The following is a 19,482-nucleotide window of genomic DNA, read 5'->3' on the forward strand; positions in this document are numbered from 1 at the left end:
CTTTTCTTTTCTTTTCTTTTCTTTTCTTTTCTTTTCTTTTCTTTTCTTTCCTCTTTCTTTTTCTTTTCTTTGATCTCGCTCTGTTGCCCAGGCTGGAGTGCAATGGCACGATCTTGGCCCACTGCAACCTCTGCCTGCTGGGTTCAAGCGATTCTGCTACCTCAGCCTCCTGAGTAGCTGGGATTACAGGAGCACACCACCACACCTGGCTAATTTTTGTATTTTTAGTAGAGACAAGGTTTCATCATATTGGTCAGGCTGGTCTCAAACTCCCAACCTTGTGATCCGCCCGCTTCAGCCTCTCAAAGTGCTGGGATCACAGGCATGAGCCATTGCACCTGGCCCTGAGTGGATTTATTTCTATGTTTGATTAAATTTTGATTGCTGGCACAATAGCTACGTATAATACAGTTCTATTATACTGTTAGGTAAAATATGTCTGTTATTTCTGTTGGTAACTCATGATATATGAAAATGGGGTCATTCTTTGAGGATGTATATCCTAGACTCAGAAGCTAAATTAATACATTTTTACCCAGTTTACATTATAAAATATGTATTTATTGAATTGGTGACTAGCACTTTAAGCACTCCAAACTGGGTTATTTCTATACAGTTGAAAATATTTTTACGGTGGCAAAACACCTTCAAGTAGATAATCTTAGAAGCGCTAGTTGAAGGTCTTAAATAGCATTGTCGTTTAACTCAATGCATCTTTTAAGTGGAATTACACCATAGCTTCATATAAGTTTTCTAGATAATACTTCTCAAAGTTGATGGAATAGTGTGTCCTCTCAGCTCACTTACTAAAGTTGTTTCAGTTGGAGTGAGTGCAGTGTCATTGTCTTGGCTGTTTACCATTTAATGGTTGCCTCATACATACATTCTGAGTCGTAGCCCTTGGAAGTATAGTGAAGTTACGAAGTCATTTGTATACCTTGGCCTAGAGGCTGATGTCTCCAGCTTGTTTCAACTTCATGTCCTTTTCCAACACTGCCAGTTTCTAGTACAGTAATAATCTTGTTTTTCAATTGTCTACACAGGCCAGTTCTGAAATTGATAGTATATGTACCTGAAGCATCAGGTATTTGCCAAGCGAGAAGTAAAACCCCATGAGAGTATGAGCCTAACTAAAAGAATGTAAACATCGTTGGGCCAATATTATAGACGTCGGTGAAGTCAGAAGTTCATTAGGTGTTGGGGTAAACAAATCAAAAAAGCATTCCAAAAATACAACAGAAGAGAAAGTGGGGCCTAGTTCTACTTAGTGTATTCTACTTGCATAGATATAGGCTGGTCAGTGGTAGACTGTGGCTACTTGGCCGTCTAGTTTTTGTTTCCAAGTAAATGGAGAGATAACTTGAGATCACATTTTCTATATCATCCTAGTTTCATTAATCACCAAGGCTTTCTGTGTCATTGTTTTTAAGCACTCTCTTGATTCATTCAGAAAGCTTTCACTTATATTCAGCAAATCTTTTCTGTATTGCTGGTTGAGTCTCTTGATACAGTTCGATTGCATTAATCTGTCCTACTTGTATCTTGCAACTCCTCCCCCCAAAAATGATTATACAATTTTAGAAGATGAGAAGCTGGGAAAACAGCAAAACAAGCTTGATTAAAATCAGAAACTGATTATCAAAACACAATTGCCTGGAGATCAATTCCTTCTTTGTAATTAACTGAGCAACTCAAAGGATAATTTCTCCATCTTAAATTAGTAGATAAATAATAAATCAGGATGTGCCATTTATTTGAAGGACATACTTTGATCATCTGTCTTATTACTATTGAGTAATGATAAACCAAATTATGATTTCCTTCTGAATTCTAATATATGAAAGTAGCTATGAAGAAAAGAGGGTGGGTATTAATTTCCTAAATTATTATCATCAAATTTTCATCAGTGTTTAATTCAGAAAATTTTAATTTTAATACCAAACTTAATATGAGACTGGAGCCTCACAGACAGCGGACACATTGAGAAGCCATTACTCGCTTTATGAGTTTTACTCAAACATTACAAAATTGCACAAAATGAGCTTTTTATTGTCCTGATTACTAATAATGCCCTGATTGTGTTTAATAAAAGTGGTGTAATATTGTCAGTGATTCAGAAAGTCTCAATTACACTGGGTAAATCGGGTTATTACATAAAGAAGGAAAAGGGAGATCTCCCAGTGATGTTGAGTTTCCATTCATGGGGTTGGTCAGCACCATGGTCAGCATGACAAACCAGGATTTGTCTTTTGGGAGAAAAAAGGTGGTGAAATTTAGGGCTTGAAATAATTCTAGAAATTTTTGGTCCAGCTTCTAATTTTATACATGAGCAAGCCTGATAGAATTGGCTTACCCAGTGTCACCTAGCTGGTAATGGCAGACTAAGGCCTGAGAGTGGGGCTCCTGTGTCCATTCTGCTTTGCTCCTCCCTATTCCCTGCTTTTTCAGTAATTGCAGGGATTGGGAATTAAGGAACTTTTATCTCTCTACTCTGGATTCCTCTACTGTTGATAAAAGAGGTGTTCACTGCTTAAATAATTTAATGTTACCAGTATTTGGCTGCTTTGCAAATGTCTAAATTTTGTGTTTTCCTGCAGCATTCTCAAATAATGACAGCACATTTTTTCTTTTAATAAATGCACTCATGTATATGTCTTCCATGGCCATACGTGATCATTTCTAGACAGAAGATGATTGGGAGTGTCTCCTAGGATATGAGTTTGGGAAATAGAGAACTGTTTATGCTTAACATGTTTGGAGTCATGATTCATATACTGTGACCTGTTACTTGTAGGTTTTCAGATGTGGTAACCAGGCATGATGACAAGATAACATTTTAAAAAGCAATTCAAATTTCATATGCAAGAAAAGTCCAGCTGAGAGTGCCTGATATCTTTAAGAGAGTGAGAGTTGGCTTTTCAACCTTTTCCTGTATAATTGCTTCAAAGTATCCTCAGGAAGATGATTTTTTAAAATAGTCATTAACTCAAGGTAAATTTATTTTTGAAAATTGATGACTTGTGAAAATCTTGAAGGTTGATTAGGCTGTATTATCTCAAAGGCCATCCCTTTTCCTCTTCCACAGCTAAGGATTGTCTAATTAAACTTCTATATTGCTAACCTTAACAAAAAGAGTGTTCCCATATTCAATGTGATTTGGCTGGTTTTTGGCTTCTTGATACTAATTTTGGCTTTTGGCTATCAAGTTTGGAGGAAGGTGTACATTAATTGGGCATCGGATACTATTGATGTGACATTGCACATTCTGAATATTATTTATTTGGCATATATATTTGAAGGAGCTTACATGTTGAGAATTGGAGTTCTTCCCATATGTGCCTTGAATTGTTCAGGATGAATCAGTAATGTAGCAAAGAAACTTACTGGCACAGTGGCTTAAAGGACAGAGAAATGCATTTCTGCCTCTTGTCACAGCCCCACTCTGAATGGCCCAGGCCAGCAGAACAGCTCTGCTCCACCTGATATTCAGAGACGGGTTATTTTCTTTTTGTTGATTTGCCATCCTTGGGGCAGTCGTTATCAGACTTTCTGGTATCAGGAACCTTTTACCATTGCAACAATTACATAGGATCTTAAAGAGTTTTTGTTTATGTTATTGGTATTAGCTATTTGTCATATCTATTGGTATTTATTTTATAAGTAATTGAAGTTGAGGAATTTATATTACATTATTATTATTATTATTATTATTATTATTAATTATTTTGAGACAGAGTCTCGCTCTATTGCCAGGTTGGAAGTATACTGGCTCACTGCAACCTCTGCCTCCTGGGTTCAGGTGATTGCAACCTCCCAAGTAGCTGAGACTATAGGCACATGCCACCATGCCCAGCCAATTTTTTGTATTTTAGTAGAGATGGGGTTTCCCCATGTAGGCCAGATGGTGTCAATCTCCTGACCTTGTGATCCATCCGCCTCAGCCTCCCAAAGGGCTAATTACAGGCATCAGCCACTGTGCCTGGCCTACATTACCTTATTTAAACATAACAACAATAGGCCAGGCATGATGGCTCATGCCTGTAATCCCAGCAGTTTGGGAGGCTGAGGCAGGTAGATCACCTGAGCTCACGAGTTTAAGATCAGCCTGGGCAACATGGTGAAACCCTGCCTCTCCAAAACCCCAAAAAATTAACTGGGCATGGTGGTGTGCACCTGTAGTTTCAGCTACTTGGGGGACTGAGGCAGGAGGACGGCTTGAGCCCTGGGGTCAAGGCTGCAGTGAGCCAAGATCATGCCACTGCATTCCAGCCAGAGTGACAGAGTGAGACCCTGTCTCAAAACAAAACAACAAAACAAACAAACAAAAAATAATAAATGCTTTACAGGGTAACATAAATGACATTTGGAGAAAAATAACTATTTTCTAAAACAAAAAAATTGGAGATTTTTGCAGTTCTCCTTAATATATGGTTTAGTAGAAGAGAGGTGGATTCTCATTCCTGTTTCTAAATTCATTCTTTTGTGATATGTTATTTTGGTTGAAGTATATGAAGAAAATCTGAACTTAAAGATATGTCATTGGGAAAGGTAGATGTACCTTAATAGTATTTTCCAGAAAACTGTAAATATTCTTCCTTGATACTATAGCAAAACTCAACAAGATGTTTTTTTAAAAATGTCATTGGACTTTTTATACACAGTTAATGTTAGCATCTATTAATCTATCCCTTCCTTTGAATGGCTATTTTACCCACACATAGTTTTTTAGCATGCATTGGTCATTTGGAAATTACTGGTCCGCTGAGGTACAGAGAGCTTAGAAGTATTTACACATGTCATAATGGAACATTAAAAACCCACATTTGTTAATGTTTTCACTGATCCCCTCAGAAAAATTTTAGCTGTTGGGAAGAGGTAAGGTTCGTGATGGCCTATACATGTTTTCCAAAATCCTAATAATATTCACTTAAAAGCTTGAATTTTACTATTTGCAACACATACTGTCATTTGATTTTCTTGAAGTGGCAGGCTCTCTTTGTCCATTTTTGAGAAAATGTCTACAAGTACTCAATTCAGAATAACCATACCTTGTCAGTCATACTTTTGTATCAAAAAGTCCATGAAAAAGTGCCTAGTTCAGCCTGCAGCTGAAACGAGAATCACCTAAGTGTCCTCCCTCTTTATGCCTCAGAAATGCTGCATGTATACTTCTCATCCATCATCTGGATGTTTACTTGAGGGTAGAAGTTTAATGAAGTTAATGACTTTTACTGCTTCATCAAGGATATTCTTCATTGAAACTTTTTCCTTCTAATCGTGACTGCTGGTGAAGAAGACGGTATCCACAAGTAGAGTTTGGTGCTACTGTCTTGTTTCCTGCTAAACCTCCAGCAGTTTTTTTTTTTTTTTGGAGAATTTTTTTTATTAGACTTTAAGTTCTAGGATACATATGCAGAACATGCAGGTTTGTTACATGTGCCATGGTGGTTTGCTGCACCTGTTGACCTGTCATCTACATTAGATATTTCTCTTAATGCAGTCCCTCCCCTATCTCCCCACCCCCTGACAGGCCCTGGTGTGTCATGTTCCCCTACCTGTGCCCATATGTTCTCATTGTTCAACTCCCAGTTATGAGTGAGAACATGTGGTGTTTGCTTTTCTGTTCCTGTGTCAGTTTGCTGAGAATGATGGTTTCCAGCTTCATCCATGTCCCTGCAAAAGACATGAAGTCATTCGTTTTTATAGCTGCATAGTATTCCATGGTGTAAATGTGCCACATTTTCTTTATCCAGTCTATCATTGATAGGCATTTGGGTTGGTTCCAAGTCTTTGCTATTGTAAATAGTGCTGCAATAAACATATGTATGCATGTGTCTTTATAGTAGAATGATTTATAATATTTTGGGCATATTTACAAGAAAAAAACAAACAGCCCCAATAGAAAATGAGCAAAGGATATTAACAGACACTTTTCAAAAGAAGAAATTTATGAGGCCAACAAACATGAAAAAAAGCTTATCATCACTGGTCATTAGAGAAATGCAGATCAAAACCACAATGAGATACAATTGCACACCAGTTAGAATGGCGATCATTAAAACGTCAAGAAACAACAGATGCTGGAGAGAATGTAGAGAAATAGGAATGCTGTTATACTGTTAGTAGGAGTGTAAATTAGTTCAACCATTGTGGAAGACAGTGTGGTGGCACCATTGCTTTTTTGCCATCAAGTACAAATATCAACACAGTGACAAAGGCACTTACTATTGTTATGAAGATAGTTTTGATTTCATAGCTTCCTGAAACCGTCTCAGGGGCCCTGAAAACTCTGCAGATGGCCCTTCACAAACCACTGCATGAGGCACTGTCAGGCTTAGTGGGAGCTAGATTCTTGCCTCTTCTGAGCTCCTGCTGGCTGCAAAGGGAAATGTGGAGGAAGCACGCCTGCTTCCTACGGCAAGGGGGCTGAGAAGCACTGTCTGGCTGGATCGTCAGACTTCCAGCTGAAAAACCCATTACCGGCCAGGCATGGTGGGTCAAGCCTGTAATCCCAGCACCTTGGGAGGCCGAGGCGGGTGGATCACGAGGTCAAGAGATCGAGACCATACTGGTCAACATGGTGAAACTCCGTCTGTACTAAAAATACAAAAAAAAAAAAAAAATTAGCTGGGCATGGTGGCACGTACCTGTAATCCCAGCTACTCAGGAGGCTGAGGCAGGAGAATTGCCTGAACCCAGGAGGCGGAGGTTGCGGTGAGCCGAGATCGCGCCATTGCACTCCAGCCTGGGTAACAAGAGTGAAACTCCGTCTCAAAAAAAAAAAAAAAAAAAAAAAAAAGAAAAACCCATTACCTTGGAACAAAAGAAGAACAAGATTTTGGTTTATTGTTTTAAGTCCGTTGACTTATTTTCACTTGTCCTCTACCTTCATAATATGTTTCTTTCTGCCCTGAGTAATTGTTCAATACAGGAAAGAGAAGACCTGTCTTTACATGGTAATTATACCATGTTACCAGCCTTCCATTCCTGGTGGGGGTTGGGAGCCTTGAGGAGGTGGTGTGGCTCCAGAAGCCCTTGTAAATCCCTGGGAGGAACACACAGGCTCTTTAGGCAGACCTTTGTATTAGTCACTAATTGGAACAACAGCCTGTATCCCAGCTCCTTGGAATAATTCATGTTTTCATAGGATTAAAAGTAAAGAGATGCTGTGATCCAGCAATCCCACTACTGGGTATATATTCAAAGGGAAGGAAATCAGTATGTCAGAGAGATATCTGTACTCCCATGTTTATGGCAGCAACATTCAAAATAGCCAAAACATGGAACTAACTTCAGTGTCCATTGAATGAGTGGATAAAGAAAATGTGGCATATATCCACAATGGAATACTATTTGGTCATGAAAAAGAATGAAATCCTGCCATTTGTAACAACCATGTGGATAAACCTGGAGGACATCATATTAAGTGAAATAAGCCAAATACAAAAGACTACAAAAGACAAATATTGTATGATCTTATTCATTTGGGATCTATTTTATCATAGAAGCAGAGAGTAAAACAGTAGTTACCAGAGACTGGGGAGGGGAGGATGGGGAGAGCTTTGGCAACAGGTAGAAAGTTACAGTTAGATAGGGGGAATAAGTTCTGGTGCTCTATTGCAAAGCAGGGCAGCTATGCTTAACGCTGGGATACTGTGTATTACAAAATAGAAGAGAGGCTTTTGAATGATCTGCTACAAAGAAGCGATTACGTGCATGAGGTAATGGATATGTGAACTACCCCAATTTGGTCATTATCCAGTAGCTACATGTGTTAAAACATCAAATTGTACTACATAAGTATGTACAATTACAACGTGTCAATTAAAAAATAAAAATAAAGAGACTCTATGTATATCCAGACGTGTCTATTAGGGAATGTTAAGATAGAATTCCCCATCTCTTCTTTCTCATCTGTGGCTTCCACTCATAATCTATTTTTCTGTTTGACAAAACTGTATCTTAGTCATGAAAAACAGTTTATTTGAAAGTATTGTTCAGGGAGATTAGTACCTTGCTCATACACAGATAGGACATGGTTCAGAGAGGCTTGGATTCAGGTCCGTGGCCACTGCTGTCAATTCTCTTTGTAGTGTTTGTGAGGTTTACCATGAGCATCTCATACAGCAATGCCTGAAACTACAGGTGGGTCTTCTATTGTGCCTGACAGCAAGGAGGGGGCCAATAACTATTAGTTTACTCTTTCATTGCTTGCCCCTCCGTACTGATCCACATCGTTCTTATTTATGAGCAATATCCAGTAACCTGCAGCCTCTTATGTGCTTAGAAATCTTTTTACACATTGATGATTGATTGGGAAAATCAATACCAAAGAGCATTAAACCACAGGGAAGCATGATAGGCACTTCGTAAATATTGGAATTAATTTATGAGCTACAGCATTTTCAGAGTCTGGAGTTCTTTGAAGAGGAAGACCCACAAATGCTTGAAATCATTTTTGGAAGCAGAAAGCCAGCAAACTAGAGCCTGGAAGATTGGGCAGGAAGCAGAAAGACAGAGGGGTCTGAGTAGTTCTGGCTGGCGAGGAGATAGGAATAAATAGAACACAAGGGAGTTGACCTGGGGAGGGCAAGGGATGCTGGCTGGGAAGAGTGGACTTAGTCGTGCACAGCCACAGTTGTCTGCAAAGCAAGCAGGAGCCTGGAAAGCCAAGCACAGGCACCTCACCTTCTCAGTTGGAAATGGAGAGAGGAGACATTTGAACTTTTCTTCTCTGGAGAGCAAGGAAAGGGATGATCAGGAAAAACGATGATGTTGGAGGTATGACTTGGTCCATGAGCTATAAGAAAGTACAGGTTCTTCCCTCCATCTGGTAGTTCCCTGCCTCCATCTGCTCACTGACTACCTTCTGTTTGTCTCTGTCTTTAACTACCGGGCCACTCCTCATGGAGCCTTCCCCTCCAACCCCACCCTCCAAGGCTGCTGTGATTTGAATGTGTCCCCTCCAGAGTTCAGGTGTTGCCATGTGATAATATTAAGAGGTGGGGCCTGCAAGAAGACATTAGGCCATGAGGGCTCCTTCCTCCTTAATGGGATTTAGATCCATATGAAAGAGGCTTCACACAACCTTTGGGTAGCTTGCCCTTCAGCATTCTGTCATGTGAAGGTGCTACAAGAAGGCTCTCACTAGACCAAATGCCAGTGCCTTGATCTTGGACTAACAGCCTCCAGAACTATGAGGAATACATTTCTGTTCTTTCTAAACTACTCAGTCTGTGGTATTCTGTTATAGCAGCACAAAGTGGACTAAGTGTCTTTTTATGTTCTATGTCCTTATAAGCCACTTGTATTTATTCCTGCTGTAGCATGTAATGTAATTGTTTTGGTTGCCCAGGAGATGGTAAGTTCCCTAAGAATGGAGAGCTTGTCCATTGCATCTTCATGCCCAGCAGAGTGCCTGGTGCATGGTAGATACTCAGTTAATACTTGAAACAATGTGTGAATGAGAAGCGTGCAGTAATAGCACAAATGGATTTTAAGGCCTGGGCAAATGGGTTGAGAAGTAGTAAGGAAGAGATTGATGGGGATCTTGGAAGGTGGAAGCAAGTTGGGTGGGTGGCAGAATGGCTAATTATCACAGTAATGAGTGCAAGGTTTTATTCTATGTTATTTGCTCCTCTTATTTCTCTCATTTTACTGTCTCTTAATTGGGAATTTAGAATTATTAATGATTTGTTTGCACTTGAAATATCACTGTCAACATATAAATACTCCAAAGGAAGCTATATCCTGTGCTAGCTTTTAAAGTTAATTAGAATTATTGAATAATTTGAGGGTGGCAATGTATTATGATACTATTAATGTTCATAAATAAGAGCAAATATGTTTTTTTTAAAACTATTCTTATTCTCTTGCTTTTATGATTTTTAATTGACACATAATTTTACATGTTTATGGGGTACAATGTCAGTACATGTATACAAGGGATAAAGATGAAACTAGGGCAATTAGCACATCTATCACCTCAGACATTGATTATTTATTTGTGTTGGGAGCATTCAAAACCACTCTTCCAGGTATTTTTAAATACGCAGTAAATTGTTGTTAGTTATAGGTCCCTGACAATGCTGTAGAGCACTAGGAGTTATTCTTCCTCTCAAGATATATTTTGTATCCGATAGCCAGCTTCTGGCTAACCGCTTCCTCCTCCTCTTCCCATCCCCTAGTAACCACTATTCTACTCTATACTTCTAAGATCAACTTTTTTAGCTTCTGCATATGAGTGAGAACCTGAGGTACTTGTCTTTCTGTGCCTGGTTTATTTCACTTAAAGTAATATCCTCCAAACTCATTCATATTGCTACAAATGGCAGGATTTCATTCTTTTATATGACTCAATAGTATTTCATTGTGCATATGTACCATTTTTAAAATCTGTTCATCTGTTGATTCCATACCTTGGCTATTGTGAACAGTGCTGCAGTAAACATGGAAATACGGATACCTCTTTGACATACTGATTTTCTTTCCTTTGGATATATACCTAGTAGTTGGGTGGCTGGATCATATGGTAGTTCTATTTTTGGTTTGTCAGTGTGTTTTTTGAAATAAGACCTGTTAAAACTACATAAACTTGGCTTATTATCCAGATAAGACTTGTTCATTGAAGAAAAATTATAGCTATGGCAATATGTAATTTAATAGTAATATATGAACATAAGAAAAAAATAAAAATCCCCTGAAATAATTGTTACTCAGAGATTTCTACTAAGTAATTTTGGGTAAATACATTGCCAGGCATTTTTAGTGTGTGTGTCTAAATATATCTACTTTAAACATAAGTACACTGTATACCCTGCTTGTAACCTGTTCTTAAAATATGAATGTGCCTGTTACATTTCCATAGCTCATCCAGTTTTAGCACAGCGGTAGTGAGAAGTTGCATGCACCCTTTACACTATGCCACACGACATACAAGCTGGGCCATATTTCTGCTCTTTCTCCAGAGCCCCAAAGGTCACCTAGACACAGAAAGATACAACCTAGAAAAATGGGGGAGTCGATACTACAACTCTCACAATGTGGGGTGGGAGTTGGTGGATAAATGCTGCAGCATCCCTGTCCCATGCTGAGATACTTGGAAGATCCATGCTATGTGGTTCTGCGGGGGTTCCCACTGGAGTTGAAATCCAGTTGCCTACAGCAGTAACCAGCTCATTCCTGAAAATTATATTGGATTTTCTCCTCCATCTATCTTACTTTCTCCACAGCAGTCTGCATCCAGGTCTTTAACTCAGTGTCTGTTTCTGGAGAATCCCAAATTAAGAAAATGTCAACCCTATATTATTGAACAATCTGATTTATTTTAATTTTGTTATAAAAAGAATTATAATGAATATCTATGTATAAATGTCTTTACATATGGGTCTAGTTAATTATTTTTAAATAATAAATGCTGGGTCAAGGATATGTTTTTAATTTTTATTGTAAAAAGAATTATAATAGATATCTCTGTATTAATACCTTTAGATATGGGGCTAGTTAATTCATTTTTTACAATAAATGCTGGGTCAAAGATATGTACATTTTAAAGACTCTTGATATATGTTACCAAATTACCCTTTAGAAAGGTTATTCCAGTTTGCAGAGTATTGGTTTTCCTGTAAGTGCATACGTGACCTTTGGGTATAAACCTTTTTAAATGTTTGCCAGACTCTCAGATAAAAAATTCTGTCTAGTTTTAATCTGTCATTTTTATATGTGCTTTTGGTCATATATTTTTGTTTGATGTGTTGCCTGTTTGTATCTTCTGCCCATTTTTCTCATTGGATATTTAAATGTTTTAAACACTTTTTATGAGCTCTTTACATATTAGAAATAGTAATCCTTTGTCTTATGTTATCAATTATTTCTCTAAAATGTTTTTTGACTAATTTTGTGCTTCTTAATAGCCACTCTCATTGGCGTCATTCTCAAATTCTGCATTGATCTGCACATCTCTCTCCCCATGTGTTGACATTCTCACTATTTCCCTCCCTCTAGGTCTTTCTTTCTACCTCATTTTCATTCGTCTTTTCTATACCTGGTCTCTTTCTCCCTAATTCCTGTTCTAAACATGGAATTGACTGGTCTTTTCTATTTGCAATTATTCTTGCTGGGTGTAGAGGAGAGTCCACATCAGAGCAAATGGGAGAAATGGTTTTTCAAGCACCGTATCCACAGACTCTTGAGAACCACAGCATAGTGTGCCATGGTGACTGCTAGATGTGTGGAGCCCCTCAGCTGAACAGAGGCAGAAGTTGAGAACTATTGGCTGAAAGGGTTAAGAAGCCAAGGAAATGCCACTTACATTTTTCTTCTTGTTTCTTTGATAGAACCTTCTTAGAAATCCTGTGACCTCAGTGCGCATCTCCAAAAAACTCTTTCTTTGTATGAATACTTCATAGATTGGAAAGTTACTGACTAAATTGATTGCTAAATGAATGTGGTGAAGAAACATGCTAGACCAGGACTAGAGGACTAGCATCCTTTTCAAAGTCTGATCAATGAAAGGCTATCTTTATGTAATGCCATGGGGTCAAGTCCAAATTACATTTCCACATCAGGAGAGCTTTCAAGGCTAATGCAGATGTGGCGGGCCTCTAGGGAGGAGTTACTGCTGTGCCTGGTAGATTTATAGTCATACGTCTACTGTCCCAGGACAGGAGGAAAGGGCACCTCTTGTGTTCAGCGAGTGCTCTCAGCTGCTCACCACTAACGAAGACTTTCTTTAGGCTGAGAGACTTCTGGCTTCATTCTTTTTATCCCAAACACACTTTATTTATATCTTTGTAAACTCACAAAATTTGAAATATTTCTTTGTATTCTGAGTTATTTTATAATGTGTATTAAATTAAAATGGTAGATTACCATCTCAACTTGATTTACATTCATTTGAATTACACCATTGTTTCTTAAAAGAATCTTCAACATTTATATAGCAAATTAATATGGATATTGAAAATTTAGAAATAGACATGGAAAGAGAAATAAGCAAAGATGTTGAGAGGCAATCACAGATCACAGTTGCTATGACTGAGCTTTAGAATTAGATCTCAGCTTCTCAAAACCAGGGTGGAAAGGTATTAATAACCATGCAGGAACTTAACTCTCACTTGGCACGAAGAAATATGCTAAGTATTCACAGAAAAGAAGTATTTCCTCCTGCCTTGGACTAAATTTTGAAGCAAAAATGTCCCATGGAACCTATGCATTGGACTTAGGGTGAACATTTCCAGTATAAATTCATGAAAGCATTTTTCTTATGTTTGTTTCCTACAGTAAATCCTCAATGTAAGCAAAAGGTATAAGGTTTAAATATAACTCAGGGAGTGTTTTCTCGGATTAGTTTTAATGAAAGTAGTGTCAGAGTAGTTTAAGAAACTGGGGTTTTGGTATTTTTAAACATAGTCCAACTAGATAGAGAACAGATGTCTCTTAAAATATATTCCTTGACTTTAATTGCATCAGCTGGGCTTTGTGAATGCTAGGTAAGAGTTTTCATGGAAATGGCAAAAAATGAAATTTGCTTCAAGATGCTGACTTCGAGTAAATACCCACATACCTTTTACGTTTTTGATGAGGCAACAAAATGTCTTTCATATGTTTTATGATTCATGTTCTTTTGTTAAAATAGTTATTAATTCAAAGAAACTACTGTTTATTCAGCTGCAGATACTTACTGATTCTTGGAGGGAAAAACATATATGTTTATGTATGTGTATTTATGTTTCTGTTTAATCAGTGACCACTTTCCTGGTTAATCAGATATCCTTTTCTCTGGTCCTTGTTTCAAAATCTCTATCTTTTTAGGTTTGCACTGACATGATTATTGCAGATGGTAAGGTATCAGACCTTATGTTTTTGTGACTTCTGTTCACAATGAAACCTCTATAATGCAGCCAATAAAAGAAGAAACTGAATGAAAGAGCAGATTTACTGACACTTAAAGACACTGCTTCACCCTTCTCTTTAAAAAAAAACCATAGAATAAATTGCACTCAATTATTATGGTCAAAATGCCAGTGAAGGCTTGACCTCCACCAGTGCTTCTGGCTCCTATCCTGGTGCCAGGATCAGGTTTGCTCAGGGTATGAACAGCCACAGATGCCTCCCAAGGGAATTTGTTATTGATGGATATGCTTGTTGCTGAGTTGTGTCTCAATTGATGCGTCTGGGAGAAGAGGCGTGTAATTTAATGAAAAATCCCATTATACATTGCGTTTTAGATTGAGAGAGTTAGAGGTAATTTCTCATCCACTATGATATGGCCTGTCTTAGTCTTATTCAGACATTTTATAAGTCTTCTTAAATTGAAATTTGTTGACATGTAATTTAATAGCTAGTAAGCACCATTTATGAGGAGTTATCTTATGATGCTATGTTAGTCAGCTCAGACTGCTGTAAGAAAATACCGCATGCTAGATGGTTTGAGCAACAGAAATTTATTTCTTATAGTTCTGGAGGCTGGAAGTTCCAGATAAGATGTGGTAAGGATTGGTGTCTAGTGAGGGCCCTCTTCCCAGTATGCAGAGCGGCCTTCTCACTGTGATCTTCACGTGGTCTTCCCTCTGAGCATGTGGGTGGAGAGGGAGAAATCTTTCTCTTGCTCTTCCTCTCCTTGTAACGCCACCAACCCTATCAGTTTAAGACTCTTAATCTTATGACCTCATTTTACGTTAATTACCTTCCAAAGGCCTTATCTTCTAATACAGCCATGTTAGGGATTAGAGCAGATGCCAAAAAAAAAAAAAAAAAAGGAAAAGAAAAGAGGATACAATTTCTGTTGACCAAGTCAAAAAAAAAAAAAAAGGAAAGAAAGTAGCCTAAGGGGTCTTGTCAGTAAGATAACCGTGGAGTTATTTAATAGTAACTGGTTACCCATCTGGACCTGTGGATTGTTCTGTAGATTACAGGGTTTGGAGGTCCTTTCTAAACCTAAAATTCAGTGTTTCTAGGTCATAGCTCATTTGGAGGGAATCTGTTCCAAATGCCTGTGATGTTTTCCTTTCATTATTCATTCTTTGTTACCCAGAGTACCCAGCAGAAAGCATAGTGGAAGAGCCCAGCTGTCCTAGGTTTGATTTCCACCTTCTCTTACTTATCAGCTGCGTAGCCTTTAATTAATTACTGTTCCTCTCTGAGACTGTTTTTTTGTCTACAAAAAAATTGATACTTACCTTGATGCATATATTAATATTAGTAAGAATACATGCTATGCTACTGTATATATAAGTAAAACAAAACACACTAACTTAGATATGAGAGAAATGTTAGGAATTTATTTATTTCATACATATAATCCGGAGGGAAGCAGATCAGAGCTAGTGGGAGACGTCTGAGACCAGATATCATAGAAACTTCCATTTCGGGGCCAGTAGTGACTGCTTCAGTTTTCATTATCTCCCTTCAATGGGAATGGAGAATGAGTGAAAAGAATTCATTCACACTGACCTTTTAGGGGTACCATCCCCATGTGGCACATACAAACTTTGCTTACACCAGAGTTGTACCAGCCAGGGAGGCTGGATGAGAGGCATATCTTTAGCTCTTGTTTTACTAGCAATCGTTCTCCTGCTTCAAATGATTCTCACAAAAATTGGAAATAATTCATTAATTCATTTACCTATACTGGACTGTGAAATATAACAAAGTGTTTAGCAAGGTGCCTTGCACGTGGTAAATACCAAAAAGATGGAATCACCCTTCTTACTTTTCCCTAGTATCTTACTACTTGCATAGTGTGGTCCATGGTCTGACAGCATCAGCTTCAACAGGGAGCTTTAGAAATGCAGAATTTCATCCCCAAACCTAGACCTCAGCTGCATTTTAACAGCTGGTGAAACACTGAGCTGGCATGTTCCTTGTAAATCTTTAATTGCATCTGCTGGCCTCTGCTGGTGATGTTATCTTGATTGCTTACAATGCTGTTGTTAGAATTAAATGAGATGATATGTGTAAAATACTTTAAATCTGTGAAATGTTTTATAACATTATTTAAGAGTACATGTGTGAGAAGGAATAATGTGAATCATACGTTACTGGAACAATATTTATTTTCTGTGACAGGGTCTCACTCTGTTGCCCAGGATGGAATGCCTGGCACAATTATGGCTTATTGCAGCCTTGGGCACCCCACCGCCCAGGCTCAAGCAATCCTCCTACCTCAATCTGTTGAGTAGCTGGGACTATAGGTGCAAATTCTCATATTATTTGTAAAGATGAGGTCCCACTGTGTTGCCCAGGCAGGTCTCGAACTCCTGGGCTCAAGCAGCCATCTCACCTTATCTTCCCAAAATGTTGGAATTCCAGGTGTGAGCCACCACCACTGACCCACAATTTGATTTTAGATTTTCCAACCCTGATAACACTCCTTGATGTTGTAACATGTGAAAAAGACATTCTTTTTCTGTAAAATGTGCTTGAATTGCCATGCATTCCCCTGGGTACAGAGCTTTTATTATTAGTTAGGGAGATGTTAGGCCTAACCTTCTAAATTGAGGGGTTTTAGTATATGTTTAATTGCCATTCTTCTATGGAGTCTAAATATTTCATCTTTTTAAGTCCTTAATTACATTACTGTCCTATAATTTGTATGATAGAATATATGGATTTTGGCATCAAATGAATGTGGAAATGATTCTAAAAAACTGGAAAATTTTTATTAATGGCGAAAGTAGATAAATGTCAACTTTACTGTATCAATTTAAAGAAATCATGCCTAAATTATAAACAGTCAATCCAGATTCATACACCAGTGTTGAGCTATAAGAAATCAGGAGAATCAACTCATGGACTTCAGTTTTCATATCTATAAATTGGGAAAGAGATTTGTTCTGTCTCACGGTGTTTTGCGGGGGACCAGAAGATCCTAGACAAATGTGCTGTGCATATAGAAGGTGATATTAATACCTGATGTTGTCAGAGTGAGGGGTATATGTGAACATGTATTCTCTGTGAAAGAATCTATTCCTTTTTTTTTTTTTTTAGACAGACTTTTGCTCTGTCACCCAGGCTGGAATGCAGTGGCACAATCTCGGCTCACTGCAACCGCTGCCTCCTAGGTTCAAGAGATTCATCTGCCTCAGTTCCTGAATAGCTGGGACTACACATGTGTGCTACCAAGCCCGGCTAATTTTTGCATTTTCAGTAGAGATGGGGTTTCACCATATTGGCCAGGCTGGTCTCAAACTCCTGACCTCGTGATCTGCCCGCCTCAGTCTCCCAAAGTGCCAGGATTACAGGCATGAACCACCACGCCCAGCCAAAAGAGTCTATTCTTAAATGATGGGCCAGAAAACTTGTGAGCTGAGCTTGGGTCCTGGTAGCTCTGTCAGATTCATGGTATCCAGGCCTGTACCCCTGCCTCTGCTGCACAGGAGCCCGGTGAGAGGCACACACTTATCCACGGTTTCTGCAGTTCAGTCAGGCATCGGGCACACAGCGAAAGCAGATCTAGGTGATGCACGTCTGATGCACACAGAGAAAAGCCTGGGTTTTAGAGGACTAATCAGCCAAAAAGCTCACAAAGGAAGGGAAGCTCTGAATGATGGATTTTTCTGGATCATTGAGAATCACACCTTGTCCTCCTGCCTGTCACTGGAAGGGATGGGCACCGTGACAGAGATGACTGCTGCATCCTTAGGGGCAAGCACACACATGCCTACTGGTCTTGGGACTGATATATTTAGATGAACACAAGGCCTTGCATTTCCATTCTGTATTCCTTTTCATTAGCATTCAGTAGATGAGTGCTGAACTCTGAACTTGGAAGTCTATTGGTGAGAGGATAAACATGCGTATGACGTAACTGTCCCTCAGGGACTTCCAGATGAGGAGATAATCAACTTTATCAGAGAGAATAGTAATAACTAACATTTGTACTTTAACACAGATGTTGCTGTGTTGTGCCCACATTTTTTAAAGCATGCATATATATGGGTATTTAAAAGTAAATTGATCTGTATCATATTTATAACTATTGCATAGGAACAAAAGAACAAAAATGGACTATACGTAAAAATGTTAACAGTGATAAAAATTTAGATTATATTTATTTTTTATTTTTTACGTCTTCTTCAATGGACACATATTGCTGACTTAACTATAAAAACACAGTAAACCTCCCAAGTATTTTTATCCACACTATCTCATCTGATTTTCACAATCACTCTGTGAGGTCAGTAATGAACATTGATGTTATAGATAAGAGAAATGGAGGAGACAGCCAGATATACAGCTCAGACACTTAGGAAGTTAAGTGCAGTGAGATTACATGATAGACTGTGTTGAACGGGTGGCAAAATGAGGAGCCAAATTAAGATCTCAAAAAGGAAAGAAAATGAATAGTGCTTGAATGAAAGGAAAATGTAAAGATTCTGGAACATAGGTTTAGGACAGTGCATGACTTTTTTATAGGAATCTGGCTCCTTACCTTGAGATCGGGTTCAGTTTGATCAGACTCGGGAACAGCGTGCACAGTGGTTATGTTTGGGTTTGGGACCAGTGAGTATGAGTTTGATTTTCAACTTTGCCACTGCCTAGCTATTTAACCTAGGTAGTTATTCACAGACTTGGGGCCTCCATTTACCCATCTATAAAATAAGAAAAATACTAGTAGCTACTATAAGGATTAAATGAGTTAATATGTGTAGGAGCCTTTAAAAGTATATAGGACATAAGGAGGACCCAGCAGATGTTAGCCACCTGAAGCTAATTGTCCTCATTCCTATGATACAGGGCTGATGATGATGTTGGCAAATTAATCATAAGAAACATATAGATGTATTATCAAATGTATATAGATGTATATCAGAAAGTGCTGACAGCTGTAGATAAGGCATGCAAAAGAATTATAACATTAGTGCTTATTTTGAAATTATTTTGAAACTATAAGAAAGTTTGTGCTGGTCTTATTGGATAATTCGGCTGTCTCTTGAATTCATACCAGCCCCTCCCTGATTATTAACAAATGTTTGGAATCTGTGCATACACTTAGATTTTCCTGCTTAATTATACTGTATCATAAGGCAAGTAATTGCCCTCAAATTAAGAATAATTGTTTTGTCGTAAAAAGATCTTGACCACAGGTCAGGATTTGGCATGTGCCGTGAGGGTTATTCTGAGGTATGCTTCTGAAATAAGAAGTATGCCTGCCTATCGCTGAATCCTGGTAAAGGCATGAATAATGTCACTTGGTAAAGATCGAGTCAGAGGAGTTTCAGGGCTGTTTATACTGTCATCAGTGTTTATAGATAAGAGTGAGATGGAGGATTTACATCTGGTTTCTGTGAGACCCCGGCAGGGCCCTGCTGTTGAGGCTGGTTACGTAGCAGGAATATATCTAAGTGACCAGCAAAAGAGAAAAAAAAAACACCAGCTGGGACTGCACCCCAGAAGCAGCCTAAAATACTACCAGTTGTAGATTACCAAAAGAGAATATACTGTATGATACTAGTTGTTTTAATATCTTATGCCTAGCTG

General features: G+C 38.4%; 1 protein-coding gene across 2 annotated transcripts in view; it reads left to right on the forward strand.

The window, feature by feature from the left end:
- Window positions 1-19,482, forward strand: part of CERS6 (ceramide synthase 6) — a 324,290-nt gene that overhangs the window by 221,633 nt on the left and 83,175 nt on the right. The window lies entirely within an intron of this gene.

This window comes from Sapajus apella, unplaced genomic scaffold (assembly GCF_009761245.1).
Source record: "Sapajus apella isolate SASKATOON/1434 unplaced genomic scaffold, GSC_monkey_1.0 scaffold18, whole genome shotgun sequence".
Taxonomy (NCBI): Eukaryota; Metazoa; Chordata; class Mammalia; order Primates; family Cebidae; genus Sapajus; species Sapajus apella.